The sequence below is a fragment of the Daphnia pulex genome, chromosome 2 (assembly GCF_021134715.1).
Source record: "Daphnia pulex isolate KAP4 chromosome 2, ASM2113471v1".
Taxonomy (NCBI): domain Eukaryota; kingdom Metazoa; phylum Arthropoda; class Branchiopoda; order Diplostraca; family Daphniidae; genus Daphnia; species Daphnia pulex.
The window spans coordinates 6,914,818-6,920,949 of NC_060018.1; positions in this window are offsets into that span (position 1 = coordinate 6,914,818).

A 6,132-nucleotide genomic window follows, 5' to 3' on the forward strand; every position below is an offset into this window, starting at 1 on the left:
TAAGTCTGTTTCAATAACAAATTCTATTATTAAAAACTTTTTTCGTTTAAAATTGAAATTGGAACGCCAAAATCTAATGAAACACTATGAATACGGAACTCCCATTCTTTACTTCTTGAACTGCGTCTTCCAGGATTTTTTTTTCGATTTTTTTTATTGTTTTCCAGTCATTCTTAAGAAGATTTCTACTTTTAAGCTATTACATAAATGATAATCTAAATACGACGATAGTTAAATAAATGTTGTTGTAATACTACTTACTAAATCCCATAATTTCTTGTTACTCATTTTGTAGTAATCTGCAACAACAGATGGTTTCTTTCCATTTTCAATTTCAAAAATAACCTTTTCTAGCTTTTTCACATTCACAACCTTCGGGAAGCGATTCCGTCGGAGTACTTTTCAACATTTCAGCACCGGACGAAGAGACAATGGATGATAAATGCCTTATTGGCTTTGCACATGGAATGATACTAACATGCTGGGAATCTGATTCTCGACGCTGTAGCACACCGAATTGTGTGGCTTTTGTAGGCCAGCGCAGAAATGAATGTAAGTAGTTTGCCCTAGTAAAATTCATAGATTGGTTTTAGTTTTAATAAGTCTAATTCTTTTTTTAGCTTACCAATATCTTCGTCTAGTTGTGACTCTTTAGAGAAGTTTGACATCATATCTATCCTTGCTGCATTGTGATCAGGAAATATGGGTTCAATATTTTCATTATTATTAGCAAGTTTTCTTTGAATGTCATCGTATATATTTTGTTTTATTTTTTCATAAATTGTACTTCTAGTGTTTTTTCATAATCATCCATGCTTTCCATGTGTTCCAACAGATCTTCATTGGTAGGTAGGAAATCTAATCCAGCATCTCTGTATGCTTCCTCAAGAATATCTTTAACAATTCCAATGGTTGATTTGCCCTTTTGCTTTATTATAAATACTTTGTAGTGTCATTTAAATAACACATTAAGATCTTTGATATTTTTCTATTAAAAAAATTTTTTTTTTCGTGTTTGCGGATCTCCAAAGTAGCCAAGCGGGAAAGCAGACTCAAATCAAAATCTATCAAAATCGTGAGAAAATCAGAAAACCCCATGCCATTGAACATTGGCGTTGGGCAATATTGTGGCAATACAACAAATAAAATGTTGAAACGTTGCATTGTTCTTCATGATTACCAAATAAGAAAAAAATGGCCACTTATTTATTTACTCTGAGAATCCAAAAGATAAGAAGAACTCATTCGTCTTGAGATTTTAAAACTTTCGTTTTTTTTTTTTTTTTTTTTTTTTTAAATTTTAGGATGCATGAATTTATTCTCAAAACTAGATAAGCAATGCCATCATGGAGACTTCAACGCTGGCATGTATCTTCTTCACGACGTCATGTGTGGTATGAAATGATTAACGTTTATTACTCCCTTATAGCCGCTTCTTCTTCTTCTTATATTATTATTGATTTAAAGATGCAGAATTGTCACATGTTCTCACATGACCTGACAATCCCACCATTTCATATCTATATCTAACGACTAATTCACATAGAATTGACAGCATAAGGTACCTGTGGCCTTTATTGTTTATTGAGTGAATTACATGGCGATTAAGTTATTTACAAACTGAGACGAATGTGAAATCGAATATTATAAAAGTAAACTTTGAATAACGAATCAAATCGATGGCGTTTGTGAGAATAGAGAAGAAAGGACATGTGGTTTAGTAACTTCTCCAGTAGAAACTTCCGTTGGAGTGACGATAGTTATCGAATAAAATTGCGTTGTAAAATTGTTACAATTGAACACAACTTCAAGGTACATATGAAATAGGCAAACAGCCAAGGAATTGGAACAGCAGTAATCTATTCATGCACTACACCAGAATCTAATTACGAATAAATTTAGCAAACAAAACTCACATTTTTTTTAAGATTTGAACTTACAATCGTTAGTAATGTGATTGTTAGAGAAAGTTTTTCAATCCATGTTATTACATTATTTTGACGTGAAACTAATATTTGTTGAATACTTACTTTCGTGCAATTCAGGTTGCCCATCGGGATGGCCGAGCCATCCCTCGAGCAACCAATAATTACTGCTTTTAAATTTGATCAGTGTTGTACAGCACCTTTTTTCAAGGGCAATTTGTGATTTTCATCAAGACGATGTCATTGTGAAATCTGCTCTTTATTATGGAACATAGTGTAAAGAATTAGTAATCATACTCTCCAGGGTGACAGAAAAGTACAGCTATATTGCAAATCCTTTTCTCATAATAATAAGTCAAATTCATTTCAACGCCAAAAATGAAATGAAAGTGATTCCCAAAATGGTGAAAATGGGAAATAAATACTAAAGTTGTGAATTATGCAAAGGGAAAACAAAAAAAGAGAAGCATTTCAACACTATAAGCTAAAAATGATAACGAGCTATTTGGGTGGGTGCACCCAATGGTGTTGAAGGTAAACAGCTAATTTGATGTCAACTCAAGCTTCAAGTAAAACACTTCAAACCATCTCGTATGGGACTCAAACGAATAAAAAGATACAAGTAATCGATTTCAATTAAAGAGGATGAATTTGAAATTGATTTGCAACGTATTTCCTGTCTTTCAAAGGGACTATAATTAAGCAACATAAAACATTTTGATTTAAGAGTAGGCCGAAAGAAATTCCATAAATTATTTTCCAAACACTTTGATGACCAAGACTTAACCATCCCAGATCGTTCAGAAAACAATTCCACCGTTTTCTGCAGTTGTTCATGGTGGATGTACGCTTCTGATGGGATCTTTTTTTGCGGCCTCGGAGTTATTGAAATCATAGCTGATACTACTTTAATCCCAGCGACGAAGTAAGATAACTGTAAGGATGGTGTTTCAGTCCAAAAGTTCCAACAACCACTGTATCGACATAACCTAGCAGGCGCTAATGTATAGGTAGATGGCAGTTGCATATCACGCCTATCGATGAAAATCAATTGTTTTCCAGTGCCTGTGCTCCCTCAGCAACTGTAGCATGTACGTCAGATGATTTTTTTCCATAGTACTAGCAGCCAAATGGCACAAAATTCTTTTAGACGATATAGTTTGCTGTTTGTTTTTGAAGAACTTCCTGTAAGATTAATTACAGTTGTTCCTTCAAAAGTATCGAAATCTTCATCATATTTTGCTGCTTTCTGTTGGTCTGCGTTCGAAAAATGTACATACAATACCTAACTAAAGATTGGGAACGCGCGCGCGCACGAGAGAGAACCTTATGGAGTTTGGTTTTTTTTCTCGGCGATCCAAAAAATCCTATTTTCGTCGGATCATGATGAATTTTTTTTTGCCGTATCCATTATAGGTAGCAGTAAGCAAATTTTTTTTCAGAAAGGCATTTCCGCAATTCTGTTAGTTCAGAAATGGCTGATGAAGACAATGAAAGATTAGGCACAACTGACGTAAATAACGCCGTTCTTGCAGGCCCAACTGTGGTTCCTGTGGCTTGTGTGATCCAGCCTTGGTTCTACCAAGGAAGGTTCCGCTACTGAGCCTAATGGACGAGAAATCGAGAAGCTAAGAGTACATCGTGGCTTCTAATCGTTTTCGTCCGAGATCATACTCGAAGTGGTAACACAGCCCCGTAAAACTAGAAATTTTAAACGCATTTTACGGGCACACCCGCTCATTTCCACACCCTAAACCCTCCGCACTCAGAACCAATCCGGAACAAAACTGTTGTTTTAGCAAATGTCTTTGACTTAATTCCAGACTTCACTGACCATCATCCATCCCATGAACACCATCAGTTAATCACTGGTGTAGCATTTGCCGCAAAGAAGAAGAATACCGTAAAATTTCGTCTAAACGCATCTCACGATGCAACAAGACCGGACTACCAACGAAATGCGTGGAGGGCTCTTCGACTCGTTAGCGAACTAAAAGAGAAGATTGGAAATTTTTCGAGAATTTAACCTCAATATCATTTTTCTGGAATTTATGAAAGGATTAACAAGCTGTTATAATTCTCATTTTAAGGTGGTTACGGAATCGCCGCTTACACCACACAGTGATTACTCGTGTCTTATCAATTTGAAGGTTTCTGCATTGAAAACGGAACTTCAAAGGCGCCCGTAAGACGACCAACTTTTTAATTGAATGCTTTGGCGAGAAACAGAGCAAACTTCTGGTGATTTTTAAAAATTATTTTACTTTAACACGAATTATTTTTTTTCTTGTCTTATGGGTAGTCGGTGAAATAGGACTGAAACGAAATAGGACTGGTAGAAATAGGACTACGTTTTAGGACTAGTCAAATTAGGACTGGTCGAAATAGGACTACTTTTTGCAACTCATTATTGCCAGTCCTATTTCTCCTTACGAGCAGTCCTATTTCTACCATCAACTAGTCCTATTTCTACCTGTCCTATTTCAACAGATAAAAGATCTGGCATCCTTGTAGGATTTGCCAAAGGATTTGCCAAAAGACGATTGAACCGAAGATCCGGCACCGTTCATATACTATTCAGCAAATTAAACTATGTTAGTAATAGTCCAGTTCGTTTTTCATTTGTAACTTGTATATTTCAAAACTTTTTTAACTTTTTTTTATAAAAAGGTTGAATACAATCATGTTAATAAAGCCCATTTGTTAGAAATATCAATTTGATATTCAATTTAAGGTTTATTCGGAAATAAGATATTGTGTTAAAAGTTTCGATTTTTACGGAACTGACGCGCTGCCCAAGCCGGCCAGAAGGGGGGTCGGACGGGGGGGGGATTGCACGTACCCATGGGAGAGGGGTAAGAGAAGGGGGGTTTACCTGGGCCATACCATACGGCACCATCTTTTCCCTATTGCTAAAACGTCAACGGTGATATAATGGTTAGCAATCCGTTCTATCATGCCAATGGACTGAGGATCGAAGTTCGATTATCTCGAACTTCGATTATCTCGGTCAAGGCGAGATAAATGAAAATTTAATTTTGAAAATTTTAAATTACAACAGCTTCAGGTACTGATGATTTATATAATGCAATTTGTGATCGATTGATATTACAGTACCTGAGGCTGTTGTAATTTAAAATTTTCAAAATTAAATTTTCATTTATCTCGCCTTGACCGAGAATCGAACTTCGATCCTCAGTCCATTGGCATGATAGAACGGATTGCTAACCATTATATCACCGTTGACGTTTTAGCAATAGGGAAAAGATGGTGCCGTATGGTATGGCCCAGGTAAACCCCCCTTCTCTTACCCCTCTCCCATGGGTACGTGCAATCCCCCCCCCCCCGTCCGACCCCCCTTCTGGCCGGCTTGGGCTGCGCGTCAGTTCCGTAAAAATCGAAACTTTTAACACAATATCTTATTTCCGAATAAACCTTAAATTGCATATCAAATTGATATTTCTAACAAATGGGCTTTATTAACATGATTGTATTCAACCTTTTTATTAAAAAAAAAGTTAAAAAAGTTTTGAAATATACAAGTTACAAATGAAAAACGAACTGGACTATTACTAACATAGTTTAATTTGCTGAATAGTATATGAACGGTGCCGGATCTACGGTTCAATCGTCTTTTGGCAAATCCTACAAGGATGCCAGATCTTTTATCTGTTGAAATAGGACAGGTAGAAATAGGACTAGTGGATGGTAGAAATAGGACTGCTCGTAAGGAGAAATAGGACTGGCAATAATGAGTTGCAAAATGTAGTCCTATTTCAACCAGTCCTATTTCTACTTAGTCCTAAATCGTAGTCCTATTTCTACCAGTCCTATTTGGTTTAGTCCTAAATCACCGCCAATCGTCTTATGTACTGATTTTTGGTTGATTTGGGTGAAGGCAAAATATCCCTCCTGACGTCTTTAATAAGCCATAATAGGAGATTAAGTACTTTGATAATTTGTGCTGAAAATTCTCTTGGTAATTTGATTCTAGGAGGATGAGAAGAAGGAGGAACATCGCTCCATAAGCATCTACAGGAAAAAGTGACTACCCAAGTGTACCTTTCTGAAAAATTGCCAGATTTCGGGAACTGGACCTGAGACCCCACATTGCCAGATCTAAGAAAAAACAGCAGAAAATTGTTGTTTTGATTTGGGTCCCTGGTGGTCAAAGTTGGAATCAAGGGCTGGGTATTGCTCGCTTCGG